The 17,728-nt window shown below is 41.4% G+C and overlaps 1 long non-coding RNA gene across 2 annotated transcripts; it reads left to right on the top strand.

Moving 5' to 3' along the window:
- The first annotated feature begins 9,043 nt into the window (after window positions 1–9,043).
- Window positions 9,044–11,973, top strand: LOC112447556 (uncharacterized). 2 transcript variants are annotated; one of them, XR_009495287.1, is made up of 4 exons: window positions 9,044–9,638; window positions 9,732–9,928; window positions 10,092–10,166; window positions 11,611–11,973. It is a non-coding gene; the product is annotated as an uncharacterized lncRNA (long non-coding RNA). The 2 variants fall into 2 exon arrangements; XR_003035757.2 differs by lacking the exon at window positions 10,092–10,166.
- The last annotated feature ends 5,755 nt before the right edge of the window (window positions 11,974–17,728 follow it).

The following is a 17,728-nucleotide window of genomic DNA, read 5'->3' as shown; positions in this document are numbered from 1 at the left end:
CAACCCACTCCAGTATTCTTGCCTGGGAAATCCCATGAACATAGGAGCTTGGTGGGCTACAGTTCATGGGGGTGCAAGAGAGTCAGACATGACTTAGTGACTAAACAAACAGCATATATGAACCCCATGGTAATCTCAAATTAAAAACATAAGAAATACACAAAAACCAGTAGGAAAGGAATACAAGCATACTGTTAAAGAAAATCACCAAATCACAAAGGGAGAAACCAAAAGAAGAATAAAAGAACAGAGATGAGATTACAAAAACAACTGAAAAACAAGTAACAAAATGCCAGTAAGTACATAACTATAAATAATCACTTTTTTGTCACTGGACTAAATGCTCCAAGTAAAACATAAAGGGTATAGCTGATTGGGTAAAAAAAAAAAAAAAAAAACAAGCAGACTCATTTATATACTGCTTACAGGAAACTCATTTCAAAGCAAAGATATACAGACTAAAAGTGAGAGGATAGAAAAAGATACTTCATGAAAACAGACACTACAAGAAAGCAGGGGTAATATTAATAGCACTCATATTAGACAAAATACACAAAGAAGGGCACTCTGTACATAAGGGGATCAATACAAGAAGAGGTTTAATATGCTCCCAAAATTGGGGCACCTAAATACATAAAGCAAATACTGAGAGACTAGGGAGAAATTGAAAATGATGTAATAATAGTAGGGGATTATAATACCCCACTTACATCAATGGACAGGTCATTCAGACAAAAAATCAACACGGAAGCAGTAGTGCAACAATAGATCAGATGCACCTTAACAGACAGCTACAGGACATTCCATCTAAGAACAGCAGAACACAAATTCTTTTTAAGTTCACATGAAATATTCTCCATGCCAGACCACCTGCTAGGCGGCAAAACATAGCCTCACAAAACACAGCAAAATATGCTTCAACAAATTTAAGAGGACAGAAACTATATCAAGCATTTTTTTTCTGACCACAGTGGTTTGAAACTAGAAACTAATTACAGGAAGAAAAATAGGAAAAACTCAAACATGGGAAGACTAAACAACAGGCTACTCAAAACACAATGGGTAAATGAAGAAATCAGAGGAGAAATCGGAAAATATTTCAAAACAAATGAAAGCACAACTTCTCAAAATCTGTGTGATGCAGCAGAAGCAGTTCTAAGAGGGAAATTTATAGTGACAAAGGCCTACCTCAAAAAAATTAGAAAAATTTCAGATAAACAACCTAACCTATCCTCTAAAGGAATTAGAAAAGGAAGAACAAACAAAGCCCAAAGTCAGCAGAAGGAAGGAAGTAATAAAGATCAGAGGGCAAATAGAGACTTTTTTAAAAAGAGAAAAGATCAATGAAACTAAGAGATGTTTTTTCAAAAAGATAAACAAAATTGAAAAAACTTTAGCCAAACTCATTGAAAAAAAGACAATTAAATAAAAGAAACTAGAAGTGAAGGAGGAGAAATTACAACTAATATCACAGAAATACAAACAATTATAAAAGAACAATATAAACAGAGGAAAACAATAGAATGGAAAGATTACATACCTCTTTAAGAAAATTGGAAATACCAAGGAAACATTTCATGCAAAAATAAGCACAATAAAGGACAAAACCCAGCAAGGACCTAACAGAAGCAGAAGAGATTAAGAAAATGTGGCAAGAATACACAGAAGAACTGTACAAAAAAACTTTTAATGACCCAGATAACCATGATTCTGTGTTCAATCTCCGAGAGCCAGACATTCTGGAATGTGAAGTCAAGTGGAATTTAGGAAGTATTACTACGAACAAAGCTAGTGGAGGTGATGGAATTCCAGTTGAGCTATTTCAAATCCTAAAAGATGATGCTGTGAAAGTGCTGCACTCACTATGCCAGCAAATTTGGAAAACTCAGCAGTGGCCACAAGACTGGAAAAGGTCAGTTTTCATTCCAATCCCAAAGAAAGGCAATGCCAAAGAATGTTCAAATTACTGTAGAATTGCACTCATTTCACATGCCAGCAAGATTATGCTCAAAATCCTTCAAGCTGGCTTTGGCTGTACATGAACTGAGAACTTCCAGATATACAAACTGAATTTAGAAAAGGCAGAGAAATCAGAGATCAAATTGCCAACATTCGCTGGATCATAGAAAAAACAAGGGAATTTTTTTTTTTTAAATCTAATTCTGCTTCATTGACTATGCTAAACGCTTTGACTGTGGATCACAACAAACTGTGGATATTCTTAATGAGGTAGGAATACCAGACCACATTACCTGCCTCCTGAGAAGCCTGTATGCAGGACAAGAAGCAGCAATTAGAACTGGACATGGAACAATAGACTGGTTCAAAATTGGGAAAGGAGTATGCTGCTGCTAAGTCACTTCAGTCGTGTCCAACTCTGTGTGACCCCATCAACGGCAGCCCACCAGGCTCCACCGTCCCTGGGATTTTCCAGGCAAGAACACTGGAATGGGTTGCCATTTCCTTCTCCAATGCATGAAAATCAAAAGTGAAAGTGAAGTCGCTCAGTCATGTCCGACTCTTCTCAACCCCATGGACTGCAGCCTACCAGGCTCCTCCGTCCATGGGATTTTCCAGGCAAGAATACTGGAGTTGGGTGCCATTGCCTTCTCCGGGGAAAGGAGTATGCAAGGCTGTATATTGTCACTCTGCTTATTTAACTTATATGCAGAGTACATCATGTGAAATGCTGGGCTAGATGAAGCACAAGCTGGAATCAAAATTACTGGGAGAAATATCATCCACCTCAGATATGCAGATAACACCTCTTTAATGGCAGAAAGTGAAGAGGAACTAAAGAGCCTCTTGATGAAGGTGAAAGAGGAGAATGAAAAAGCTGGCTTAAAACTCAATATTTAAAAAACTAAGATCACGGCATCCAGTCCTACCACTTCATGTTAAATAGATGGGGAAAATGTGGAAACAGTGTCAGATTTCATTTTCTTGGGCTCCAAAATCAATGCAGACAGTGTCTGCAGCCATGAAGTTAAGACGCTTGCTTCTTGGAAGAATAGCTTGGACAAACCTAGAATGGTATATTAAAAAACAGAGATATCACTTTGCTGACAAAGGTCTGTATAGTCAAAGCTAGAGTTTCTCCAGTAGTCATGTATGGATTTGAGAGTTGGACCATAAAGAAGGCTGAGCACTGAAGAATTGATGCTTTCCAACTGTGGTTCTGGAGAAGACTCTTGAGAGTCCCTTGGACAGCAAGGACATCAAACCAGTCGATCCTAAAGGAAATCAACCCTGAATATTCATTGGAAGGACTGGTGCTGAAGCTCCAATACTTTGGCCACCTGACGTCAAGAGCTGACTCCTTAGAAAAGACCCTGATTCTGGGAAAGACTGAGGGCAAGAGGAGAAGGGAGCGACAGAGGATGAAATGGTTGGATGGCATCACTGACTCAATGGACATTAGTTTGATCAAACTCTGGGAGATAGTGAAGGACAGGGAAGCCTGGCATGCTGCAGTCCATGGGGTTGGACTCCATGCAAAGAGTTGGACAAAACTTAGAGACTGAACAACAATAACAGTTACACATAACAAATTGGACAACCTAGAACAAATGGATAAATCCTAAAAATATACACTCTTTCAAGACTGAATTAGGAAGAAATGGAAAATCTGAAGAGACCAATTACTAGTAATCGAAGAACTGCCATCAACAACAGAGAAAGTCCTGGACTGGACAACTTCATAGGAGAATTTTACTAAACATTTAAAGAAGAGTTAATACCTTTACAAACTACTTCAAGAAAATCAAACTTCCAAACTCATTCTACGAGCCCAGTATTATCTTGATTCCAAAACCAGACAGACATTTTTAAAAAAGAAAATTATAGGCCAATACCCCTGATAAACATAGATACAGAAATACTCAACAAAAGATTAGCAAATCACATTCAACAAAACATAAAAAGGATCATATACCAGGAACAAGTAGGATTTGTTCCTGAAATAAGTGTGATTTATTTCAGGGATGCAAAGGTGGGTCAATATTCATAAATCAAACAATGTGATGTACCACTTTAACAAAACATTAAAATCACACAATCTTATCAATGCAGAAAATGCATTTAATAAAATCAGAGATTTTCCTGGTGGTACAGTGACTAAACTCTGTGCTCCCAATGCAGGCAGCCCAGCTTCAATCTCTGGTCAGGGAACTAGATCCCATATGCCACAACTAAAATTTGCATGCCTCAACTAAATCCCACAGTTCAGTTCAGTCGCTCAGTCATTTCCCACTCTTTGTGGACACCCATGAATTGCAGCACGCCGGGCCTCCCTGTCCATCACCAACTCCCAGAGTTCACTCAAACTCATGTCCATCGAGTTGGTGATGCCATCCAGCCATCTCATCCTCTGTCGTCCCCTTCTCCTCCTGCCCCCAATCCCTCCCAGCATCAGGGTCTTTTCAAATGAGTCAACTCTTCACATGAGGTGTCCAAAGTACTGGAGTTTCAGCCTCAGCATCAGTCCTTCCAATGAACACTCAGGATTGATATCCTTTAGGATGGACTGGTTGGATCTCCTTGCAGTCCAAGGGACTCTCAAGTCTTCTCCAACACCACAGTTCAAAAGCATCAATTCTTCGGTGCTCAGCTTTCTTTATAGTCCAACTCTCACATCCATACATGACTACTGGAAAAAGCATAGCCTTGACTAGATGGACCTTTGTTGGCAAAGTACTGTGTCTGCTTTTTAATATGCTGTCTAGGTTGGTTATAACTTTCCTTCCAAGGAGTAAGCGTCTTTTAATTTCATGGCTGCAGTCACCATCTGCAGTGATTTTGGAGCCCACAAGCCACAACTAAAGATTCCATATGCTGCAACTAAGACCTGATGCAGCTAAATAAATAAATAAAAACCTTTTAAGTTAACATTTAATCATGATAAGAACTCATAGAAAGGGGGATATAAAAGGAACATACCTCAACAGAGTAAAGGCTATATATGATATACCCACAAGAAACATACTAAGATCAGAAACAAAATAAAAACACCCATTCTCACCACTTTTATTCAACATGGTATTGGAAGTTCTGGGCACAGCAATTGGACAAGAAAAAGAAATAAAAAGAATCCAAATTGGAAAGGAAGAAAAACAACTGTCACTGTCTGCATGTCACATGATACTATATAGAGAAAATCCTACCCAGAAGTCACCAAAAACTATTAGAGTCTGCTTATCCATGAATTGCAGATTGTAAAGCTGCAGGATACAAAAGTAATGTAAATAAATTTGCTGTATTTCTATACACTAATAATGAACCATTGGAAAGAGAAATCAAGAAAATAATGTACAATTGTATCAAAAAGAGTAAAACACCTAGGAATAATTTTAATCAAGGAGGTAAAAGATCTAAACTCTGAAAACTATGAGACACTGAGTAAAGAAATTGAAGATGATATAAATAAATGGAAATATATTGCATGCTCATGGATTAGAAGAATTAAAATTGTTAAAATGTCCATACTACCCAAAGCAATCTAGATTTAATGCAATCCATGTCCAAATACCCATGACATTTATCACAGACCTAGAATAACATTAAAATGTGTATGGAACCACAAAAAAACAAACAGCCAAAGCAACCGTGACAGAAAAGAGTTGCAAATCAAAACTACAATGGGGTACCACCTTACACCACTCAGAACAGCCATCATTCTAAAAATTTACAAATAACAAATGCTAGAGAGAGTGTGGAGAAAAAGGAACCCTCCTATATTGTTGGTAGGAATGTAAATTGGTACAGCCACTATGGAAAAGAGCATGGAGGTTCCTCAAAACACTAAAAATGGAGTTGCCATATGACCAGCAATCCCATTCCTGGGCATATATTCAGATCAAACTATAATTCAAAAATATACATGCATCTTTTTGTTAAACTATTCACAATAGTATGTGGCACTATTCACAATAGTCAAGACATGAAAAAAACCTAAAGGCCCACTGACAGATGAATGAATAAAGATGCAGTATATATATACACACACACACACACACACATAATGGAATACTACTCAGCCATAAAAAAAAATGCAATAATGCCATTTGCAGCAACAAGGATGGATCTAGAGATTATCCCACTAAGTGAAGTAAGAGAAGAAAAGAGAAGGAAAATACCGAATGATATCACTTACACGTGAAATCTAAAATGTGACATAAATGAACTTACCTACGAAATAGAAACAGACTCACAGACACAGAGTTGTGGTTGCCGAGGAGGAGGGGGTAAGGGAGGGAGGAACTGGGAGTTTGTGACTAGCAGAGGCAAACTATTAAAGAATGGATAAACAACACAGTCCTACTGTATAGCACACTGAACTATGTTCAATATCCTGTGATAAACCATAATGAAAAGAATATGATACATGTATAGATGAATCACTTTGCCATACAGCAGAAATTAACATGACATCGTAAATCAATGATGCTTCAATAAAATAAAGTTAAGGAAAGAAAAAGAACGAAGTTGAAGGTATCACACGCCCTGACTTCAGACTATACTACAAAGCTACAGTAACCAAAACAGTGTGTACTAGCACCCAAAACAGACAAACACAACAAAACAGAATAGAAAGCCCAGAAGTAAACCCATGCACATATGGCCAATTAATCTATGACAAAGGAGGCAAGACCATACAATGAGAAAGGACAGTCTCTTTAATAAGTGGTGCTGGCATATCTGGACAACTTGCAAATAAAAGAATGAAATTACAACATTTTTTCACATCATATACAAAAATAAATTCAAAATGAATTAAATCTCAATGTAAGACAAGAAACCATAAAACTCCTATAAGAAAAAATAGGTGTGTGTTCTTTGACACTGGTCTTAGCCATATTTCTTTGGATCTCCTTGGGAAAGGGAAAAAACAAAAATAAACGAAGGGGACCCAACTTAAAAAGGGGATCAACTTAAAGGCTTTTGCAAAGTGAAAGGAACTGTCAATGAAATGAAAAGACAACCTACTGAATGGGAGAAGATATGTCGTATAAGGGGTTCTTATCCAAAATATGTAAAGAAATTATATAATTCAACATCAAAAACACAAATAATCTGACTTTTAAATGGGCAGAGAACCTGAATAGGCATTTTTCCAAAGAAGATATACAGATGGCCAACAGGCACATGAAAAGATGCTCAACATCACTAACCAGGGAACCACAAAATCCACGGTGAGATATCACCTCAGATATGTCAGAATGGCCATTATCAGAAAAGTCTACAAATAACAAGTGTTAGTGAGGATGTGGAGAAAAGAGAACCCTTGTGCACTGTTGATGTGAATGTAAATGAGTGCAGTCACTAAGGAGAACAGCATGGAGTTAAAACATTAAAAATGGAACTATCATAAGACCCAGTAATTATACTCTTGGGTACTTATCCAAAGAAAACAAAAACACTAATTCAAAAAGATGCAGGCACCTCAATGTTCACAGCAGCATCATTTATGATTGCCAAGATATGGAAGCAACTTAAGTGCTGACAGATGAATGGATGATGTGATACACACACACAATGGAATATCGCTCAGTCATAAAATTTTGCCACCTCCAACAATATGGACAGACCTAGAGTGTGTTATACTTAATGAAACAATTTTGACAGAGAAAGACAAATACCGTATGTTCTCACTTACGTGTGGCACCTAAAAAATAACAAACAAATCTAACAAAACAGAAACAGACTCACAGAGAACAAACTAGTGGTTACTGGCTGGGAAAAGGGTGATGGGAGGGGCAAGGTACAGGAAGGGAACGAAGAGGTACAGACCACTGTTGTTATTGTTTAGTCATTAAGTTGTGTCCGACCCTTTGCAACCCATGGACTGTGGTCCTCTGTCCAGGGGATTTCCTAGGCAAGAATACTGGAGTAGGTTGCCATTTCCTTCTCCAGGGGAGCTTCCCAATCTAGGAACTGAACCAGAATCTTCTGCTTGGCAGGCTAATTCTTTACCTCTGAGCCACCTGTGAATACTATTAGGTATAATAAGAAGTTACAAGGATATAATGTAAAGCACAAGGAACATAACCAATATTTTATAATAACCTTATATGGGATATAGACTATAAAAATTTTGAAATGCTATCTTGTACATCTGAAACTAATATAGTAATTGAACTATACTTCAATTAAAAAAAAAAAAGGAATGATAAGCAAATAGAATTACTACATCAGATAAAAGAAAAGCAGCGGGTGCAGTAGCTTCCTAAATCACCTGACATGGAGATGGGCATCTAGGGTACTGAGCAAGAAAGTTCAAATCTAGTCCTTAGGCACTCAGGAGTGAGTAGCTCCGTGAGCTTGACCTATCAGCTTGACCCTGTGCTTCTGGTTCTAGTTAAGGGTCAGATAAAATACCAAGGGATCATAGGGACCAGGATGAAGGCTATACTACTAACACAAAGCTTTGCTCTGAAGCAGCCCTGTATGATTCTGTCCAGAAACACGGGGTAGGATCATGCTGTCATGGGCCATTTGTGCGCCCTTCTGGATACCCCCTACTCCTTGACTTTTGGCCCAAGTTCTAATCTGGACAATCTGTCATCTGCTGCCTGCCTATATATTAATAGTTTCCTCTCTGGCCTTCAGTATATTTATTGGTAGAATGGTAATCTCTGATTATCTTGTATTCATGGAGTGATACGGATATGAAAGGATTTTGGAAAATGTAGTAAGTTAAATAGAGTGGGGCAGAGGCAATGACTTCTTCCCAATTTGGCCATTCCTGCTTCAGAGCCATTCTCCCAGGTCCCAGCTTCCAACTCTATCCCAACCTTTTGATCAATCTTTGCCTACCAAGGGGCAAAACTACATGTTATCCCAAGGAACAGGGACGACTACTAGACTCCATTTCCTCTCTTTACCAATTCCTCTGACCATTCTTCAACCTAGAAACTGGGACCACTTTCATGACTGGTGGAGATTACTGACTGGTCACAAAGGGAGTGGCATGTACACTTCATAGAGGGCATTTCCATTATGAATGGGGTGATGCACTCAGCAGTGTGACATAACTGCTGGATCAGGTCTGAGTTTCCACCAGTTACTGATTTTCACAGGATGAGTATGCACAGAGTGCCAATTGAAAGAAACACAAGAAAACTACCTGCAATTTCCTCCTCTCAATTCCAGCCTCCATCTCCTCTTCCTGCTCCTTCTTGCTCTCACTGTCCAACTCACCTTCCTCCCCTGTCTCCTCCATCTTTTAGCCCTTGGCCTCCTCCCCGGCACTATCCTCCTCTCTGTTTTGAGCCCCACATGTTCCCCTCCTCTGACTAGTGTCATCCCTTCCTGTCACCCTACCTTAAGGACTTCCATGCCCGGCTCTTCCCTTGTTCCCTGCAGACCATCCACTTGCCACCCTGTTCGTCTTGGCCCATTGTCTCTTTACTCCTTTGTTCTTGCCCCTACTCCTCCTCCGACCCCTTCTAGTCCTTTGGACTCTGATTCTCACTAATACTCCAGCTACCCCCAAGCTGGTAATTCACAAGTATCATCCTGAAGAGATGGGTTCCCTACAAGGGGACTAATCTGGTGAAGTTCAATCAGGAATTAGATTGTGGATTCCCTGGTGGACATAGGGAATTCAAGATGACGGCCAAACAACATTCAGCATAAAGGTAAGCTCAGTTCCTTACAGGACCTCCTCCATCCTCATTATCTTACTCCTATCCCTAGTTTGTCTTCATCTTCATCTTGTCACTTCTCTTCAGATGCCGGAGACATCTTCAACAAACTCCTTTCTTCTGTTTCTTTCCTCTCCTGCCTGATCACCAAGTCTGCACAATCTGTACATCTCCAATTGGCTTCTCCATGAAACTTGGTCTGTGGCCACAAAGCAAATAGTGAGACCAGTGACAGAGAAGGTAGAGAAGAGGGAGGAGTAGAAAGCATCTTACCTTATCTCTAGGTGGGTAAGTTCTATTGATCTACCTTGGGTTAAAGTGAGCCCAAGCATGGGTGACCCCTGAAAACTCACATATGGGGCACAAGGTCCCTACTCCAGAGAGATGAGAACTCAAGGGATTTTGGTCTGGTTCTTCCAAGACTCCCATTTATTTTCTGTATCCTAGAGTTCTAGAACCTTGCCAGGGACTTTCCACCCCTGAGAAGAGGAAGGGACCCTCCACTGTGTTCTCATCAAAGAGGTAAAGCTTGAGCCTCTTTCTCAGTCAGCTGATCATACCCCAGAATGTGGAAGGTAGCAGAGACTGGAAGGCAAGGACAGGTCCACATCCTACCTAGAAGATAGCATCAGATGAACATGTATTATTTTTTAAGTGCTCTCTTCAAACTGATATATGATTCAATATAATCTCAATCAAAATCTTTACAGATATTTTGGGGGAACTTGGCAAGTAATTTATATGGAAAGGCAATAAACCGATAACAGCCAAGATTCTCCTAAGAACTAGTAGGAACAACTTCCCTACCAGATATCAGGACTCACTGTGAAAATTATAGTAGTTAAGATAGCGTTAAGTTATTAACATGGCTGGTTCTTTGCAGTCTCCCAACATAGCAAGTCATTCCTAAATCTAAAATTATACTAGTTAAGCCAGTGTCTACTGGTGTAAGCATAGACAAATAGACAGATGGCGTAGAACAGAATCCAGAAACAGATTCACACATGTGTGGATATTTAAGACAGAAGTTTCATGGGGTTAGGGCTATCTTTTCAATAAATTGGTTCTGAGTCAGTTGGATATTCATATAAAAAAAATTAAGCTAGGTTACTACCTTGCACTACACACAAAAATTTCAGAGAGAACATGGATATAAATGTGAAAAGGTAAAAACAGTAACTCTTTTAGAACTGCTCTGGTCATGCTTGGCTATTAAGCACTTGAGATGTGCTATTACATGTAAAATTCACACTAAATAGTAAGAAAAAGACAATAAAATCTCAATTTTCATACTGAAATGCTGAAATGGAAATAATCTAAATATACTGGTTAAACTAAACATTTTAAAATTGTTCAGTTGCTAAGTGGCATCTGGCTCTTTTAAGTACATATCCAGACCCTTCAAACTCCACAATTCCACTAGATTGTCCAGACATCTATTTCATGAAACTGTCATCAACAGCTACTTGGCAGAAATAAAATATTTTTCAAAATCACTCTAAAATCCACAGCAGCCTTGTATTCTCCAAGACGGGAAAAGAAGTGAGTTTTCCCTGTGGCTAAAAGGCTCTACCAACCATGGAGGGTTCTAATCCATCTCGCACAAGTCACTTATAAAGCCTTGACGTTCTCAACAGCCATCCCCTACTTTATCTCTTGTTCCCTCGCCCATGCCACCTTACATGTGAATTATTTCACCTCTCTGAGACACAAGGCCTCATCTGACATGGGCTTCCCTGGTGGCTCAGAGGTTAAAGCGTCTGCCTGGAATGCGGGAGACCCGGGTTCGAGTAGCTGTTATAAGGATTAAGTGAGATCATATACATAAAAACTTAGAACATGATAAGTCAATAAACTGAGGTACTGGGGTCCAAGAAAGGAAAGGAATTTATTTTTTACTGAGTATTTATTTGTAGTATTTAAATTTTTACCATGCAGATGTACTAATTTTTTTTAACTGTTGAAGGTTATTAAAATCAATGGTCCGGCTCGAGTCTCTCTGCCTGGATGAAGCAGAGAGACCAGGCCCTGGTGGTCTCACTTCCAAGCTTGCAGAGCCTTGGACGCTCCCTGTTCTCCTCTCCTGCTGCCTTGACTGACCGACCTCCTATGGATCTCACAGTTACCTCCTCAGGATTACAACTCATAAAAGCATAGCCCCAAATTAGGATGCCATATGGAAAATACTATGACAGAGGTCCACAAATTTTAAAATGTGGTTCCTGGCAAGCTGAGTAGATTTGGATTTAAACTGTTGACCCCTCAAGCTCAAAATTTGACAGATGCTCTAAGGCTTTACAAAGCAGAAAATAAATGGTGTTTTTCGAGATATCTGGTTCCTTTACCTTCCTTATGGGCCACTAACCACAAGGGCACTGGGGCAACCCTCTCCCCACTCTAACTATTAGCTCAGAATACATCCCTGAAGTGACAAGAGAGCTACTAGCTTAGTAACAGTAAGATGCACAAGAATTAAAGCTTGAAATCTGGAGGTGAGGGTGGGGAAACATTCCCCATTGACACGGCATCTTTTGGTGGTAGAGTAATCAGAATGAACACAAATCCTTTTCCTGGATTATCATCCTCTGTCTTGCTGCAACCTAGGGGCGAGTGCTAGTGGTAAAGAATCCACCTGCAATACAGGAGTCGCAAGAGACAAAGGTTCAATTCCTGGGTTGGGAAGATCTCCTGGAGGAGGAAATGGCAACCCACTCCAGTATTCCTGCATGGAGAATCCCATGGACAGAGGAGCTTGGTGGGCTCCATGGAGTCGCAAAGAGTCGGACACAACTGGGCCCGCCCACCCACCCACTGGATACAATCAAGCAGTGGTTGCTAACCAAGTTCTTTTTCATACTTCTCCTTCTGCTACCACATGACAGACAACCTCCACGGGAAGTCTTCCTAGACCATCAGAAAGTGACATCCAACCTGCCAGATTTTTTTCTACCTAAAAAGCTTGTCTGTTTCTCTCTCAAACTATGCTGTGAGATATTCTTTTTTTTTTTTTTTCTTCTGCTGCACCACATGACTTATGGGATCTTAGTTTCTCAACCATGGATTGAACCCGGCGCCACACAGTGAAAGAACTGAGTTCTAATCACTGGGCAGTCAAGGAATTTCTTCCTTTATTTTTAAAGGTGAAAATGTCTTTTTCCCATTTTCATAGCTTTATATCTTAGTTTTCAACTCCATCTAAACTCTCTCCCACCACCCAATCACACTCTCTCTGGCTGATTGAGCTGACCAACTTCTCCAGGCCCACATGCGGGATGTACAGGAAAGGTGCAAGATGAAGTCCACTTCACTTAGGTCTCCTCGGCTGACATCCAACAGTTAACCTACATGGGCAGATGATGCCATCTTGTCTGCAAAAACCCCTGGAGTCCCACGGCATTCTGTTTCCCCAAAAGCCCCTGCTGTTCAGAGTTGCTGAGAATCTTCACGTCTTAGGAAAACCGAAAAACTCCAGGTGTTGCTGGGGCAGAGCAGATGTAGAGATTGGGGCAGGGGGGCAGTGGGCAGTGGGCTGGGGAGGAAAGAGCCTCTTAATTGTCTCTCATGGTTGCTGTAATCTCTGCTACTGGGAATTGAAACTGAGTCCCTTACAACTGAGTTCTCTGCTGAGTTTATGATTAAACTCTCTGTCCAAAACTTTCTTCCCTTCCTTGTCCCACCTGATTCCCTCAGGACTGAGGAGTATCTAAGGAAAGGAAGAGGGACTGAAATCAAGCAGGATCTTGTGAAGTATCCCCAGCGGCAAGACCTCTCTTGTTTGTCCGGAAAAAAGGCTTTAGTCTCCTAGGTGTTTCCTGAGTTCCAAAGAGCAGATTCAAGCGGTTACTAATTAGAGAAGTGATGGAACACAGAAACAAAGAAGCAGTTAAGCAGGATAGCTTGCACAATAGTACAGCGATAAAAGAGAGCCCCAGTTCCTTCTCAAGGGATATATATGTAACAACCTGACATATATTTCTGAGTTTTATTGCAGAAACTAAGACCCCCACCCAGGTGGAAGATGGTGACTATCTGCTGACCCTAAGCACATAGACCCCAGACTAGCTGAACTAGAAGATGGATGATGACGATTCCCAAAACAGCACCCTGTTACCTCACCACCAACCAATCAGAACAAAGTCCAGGAGCTGCAACCCTCACCCCAAATGCTGCCTTTAAAAATCCTTCTCTGAAAGCCACTGGGTAGTTGAGGTCTTTTGAGCACAAGCCTCCTGTTCATTATCCTTGCCTGAAGTGAAACGTTAGTCGCTCAGTCATGTCCGACTGTTTGTGACCCCATAGACTGTAGCCCAACAGTTTTTCTGTCCATGGAATTCTCCAGGCAACAATACTGGAATGGGTTGCCATGCATCTCTCCAGGGTATTTTCCCACCCCAGGGACTGAACCAAGGTCTCCTGCATTGCAGGCAGATTGTCTACCATCTGAGCTCCAAGGGAAATCTTATCCTTGCTTCAGTTCGGTTTAGTTCAGTTGCTCAATCGTGTCTGACTCTCTGTGACCCCATGGACTGCAGCATGCCAGGCCTCCCTGTCCATCACCAACTCCTGGAGTTTACTCAAACTCATGTCCATTGAGTCGTTGATGCCATCCAACCATCTCATCTTCTGTCATCCCCTTCTCCTCCTGCCTTCAATCTGTGCCACCATCAGGGTCTTTTCAAATGAGTCAGTTCTTCACATCAGGTGGCCAAAGTATTGGAGTTTCAGCTTCACCATCAGTCCTTTCAAGGAATATTCAGAAATATCAATAACCTCAGACATTCAGCTCCTGAACAGTGTGTGTGATGCAGAACCATCTCGTGATCAGCGGGAGACAAGTCCCTCAGGAAAGTTCTGAGGACAAAGGGGAGAGGATGCTCTTCCTAGAAGTGGCACAAGAAATATTAGCGTGAGCTTGGCTTCCCGAAGTCTGCCCATATGGCATACGGGGACTAGCACAGGTCTGGGTGCTCGGAAGGCTAGCAATATAAAGCTCCGAATAATGTCACCCTCTGCCTAAGGATATTCAGTCCTCAGAACAGAGCACACACAGAAAAGGAGAAAGCCAAGGGAGAGAGACAGCAGGGACAGGAGACTGAGGCCCATAGAATCACAGCACCAGTAAGAACATCCCCAAGGCAGGGAAAAGCTGACACATTTCATGACCCAAATCTGCCATTTTTTCCCTAGATTGCAGGGTAGCCAAAGCTTACAAAATACCTAGGAGCATCCTCTCTTTCCTCCCTCCACGCTGGCCCACATTCAATCCCTTGGTAGACTCTCTCAGGGCACAGGAGCTAGCCCTGAATCCCAAAGCGCTCAGAACTGCTCCTGAGCCCAGTCATCTATTGACACCTTTCCACTGGTAAAGTCCCAGTCCAAGCCACCACCATGTCTCAGCTTCTCAACCACAGAGCCTCTACCTGTTCTTCCCACTCCTGTTCCTCCACCACAACCCATTCTACACAAGCTAAAGCGACCTCCCTGCCTGAACCACGAACCAAAATATGTCATGCACCTGCTGGAAATTGTCCCGTTGCACAAGAATACAAGCCAAACTGCTTATTCTCGCCTCCCAAGTTCTGCTTATCCCTCGGATCATCTCAGACCACACTTTCCTGTCACACTGTCCTTTCTAAAACAACCTCATCTCCTTCCCACCTCAGACTCAAACTTGCAGCTCCCTTTGCCTAGAACACTCTTCCTGGAGATCTTCACATAAATGGCTCCCTCCTGCCTTTCAGGTGATGGCTTCATTATCACCTCCTCAAAAGCTCTTTCTCTGCCCTCACACCACACTCCACTCTGCATCATGTCCCCCTGCGTTATTACCTTCCAAGTGCCTGTTACACCTGAATTTGCTGGTATATCTGCTGTGGACTCATTTTTGGTCAATCAGGCTTGAATATAAGCTTGAAGAGAGGAGGACCTTTCCTCTTGTTCAAAACTCTTGCTCCATGGCCCATAGTAGTAGCTCAGGAAGCAGTCACTCTGTGAATGGATAGATAAATAGTGCCTGTGTTGGTGTTTCTCTGAGGGAATGAATTAGGGGAGTCACGTCTACTGGTGGGAAGGAAGCTGGGGACCAGGTCTCCAGCAGAAGACACTACTGCACAGAAGACATCTAAGCTTCTCCCCAGAACCTTCAGAGACTCTGAACAACAACTCGGTGGCCCTCCCACAAAGTGTGTCATAAAGTACCAGTAGCTCCATAAGGTTGAGGGACTCGGAATTATGTGATCTAGGTTACCTAATTTAATCTTCACAACCACCCACTGGAACTGGCAGGATCCCTAAACTCACAAGATGAGGAAATGCAAGTTTGGAAAGGCTGAGTCACTGCCTGGTGGTCAAGTCCTTATACTCCTACACTCTCTCTGTCAACAATTCTGTATGCTGGGTTGAGTTATATTTATTCTGTGGCATTTGCCATCTTCTCAGACACCCATTTTTGGTATCATCTAGTGCTGGGGAAAAAAAAGCTTCCTTGAGTCAACTGAGAGAAAATGGCATTTTTTAGACAGCCAACTCGAGGTGATGGCAGAATTTAAAGGAAACTTAGGAGCATTGTGTCCACAGATGTATCAGCTCTTTTTCACCTCTGGAAGGCTGAGTCTCTGCCTGGTAGAACATAAGACAGGAGAAAAAATATTTCTGAAAGAAAGTCTGAGACTCCAGCCTTCCAACGAGACCACCACTGGGGAGCTGGCACTGAATTCCAGCACAGTCACTGGCTAGGGTTGGAATTTATAACCTCTGGTTTTCCTGGCTCCTCTTAATGTGATTTTTCCCTGCAATGGTATCTCTGAGTGATGAATAATTGACATAATATTCAACACGTATGAAGATTGATGTGATCCCAAGGCTATCAATCTACCCATTTTAATGCTTCCTTTGCTCACATCCCTGATGGGCCCAGAGATGAATGGGGGAGGGGAGGTTCTGCAAAGTCTGAGGGTGAAGGTGGTAGAACAGCCTCAAAGTACAGAGTCCCCCAGATTGTGTGGGGGTGGGGAGAAGAATCTGGACTCTGCAGTGCTTTGTTAGGACTCCCTGGGGAGCCACTAGTCAGGCTGAGAGGCAGACCCCAGTGATGAATAGTCTTCTCGGGCCTTTATTTCTTGGTGTCTTTTCTGTTCTCAGTCATAAGATGACTGGGAAAGAATATAGATGCAGGAACATGCACAAACAGATAAATACACCCAGAAAGAGCTACATAGGTAGACACATAGATACATGCACACACACCAGATACATATACTAGAGACACACACACACAAAATCTGCTTAGTCTTCAGACAGCCTGCTAGGGTGCTCCCTGTTCAGGTTTAAAAAAATCAGAAAATAAATGACTGCAGGGTGAAGTTTGTCTTAAAAATCAAAAAGATAGAATCTTCCAAATTTAGGAAACCTAGTATTTTCAATAAATCTTGTTTGAATATGGATAAATTCTTTCAAACTAGATTTTGAGAAATATTCAGAGGCTCCTTTGAATTCTCAAGAATGATGGGATCAATTCAAGGACAAACATATGCTGTAATTTTAAGTTTCTCAGCTTGCTTTTGTGAATGGGATCTTGTTTAACCTATCTGTTTAACAGTGATAGTAATAAAAGTCTTCCTAGCATTGAGACCAATATGTATGAACACAAGATGTTGAAGTTACTGGTAACAATAATTATTCTGTTCTATAAACTTTATTTAACATTTCTAGCATCTCTATATGGAGAAGGCTATGGCACCCCACTCCAGTACTCTTGCCTGGGAAATCCCATGGATGGAGGAGCCTGGTGGGCTGCGGTCCATGGGGTCACATAGAGTTGGACACGAATGAGCGATTTCACTTTCACTTTTCACTTTCCTGCGTTGGAGAAGGAAATGGCAACCCACTCCAGTGTTCTTGCCTGGAGAATCCCAGGAATGGGGGAGCCTGGTGGGCTTCTGTCTATGCAGTCTCACAGAGTCAGACAGGACTGAAATGACTTAGCAGCAGAAGCAGCATCTCTATAAAATCCATTTCCCCAAGTGGCCCAAAGCACTCTAACCATGTGTTTTAACTACAATTTTGCCACTTGGCAATCCATGGTC

This window comes from Bos taurus, chromosome 7 (assembly GCF_002263795.3).
Source record: "Bos taurus isolate L1 Dominette 01449 registration number 42190680 breed Hereford chromosome 7, ARS-UCD2.0, whole genome shotgun sequence".
NCBI classification, from domain to species: Eukaryota; Metazoa; Chordata; class Mammalia; order Artiodactyla; family Bovidae; genus Bos; species Bos taurus.
The sequence above is the reverse complement of the archived record's forward strand: the minus strand, read 5'-3'. Positions and strand labels throughout refer to the sequence as shown.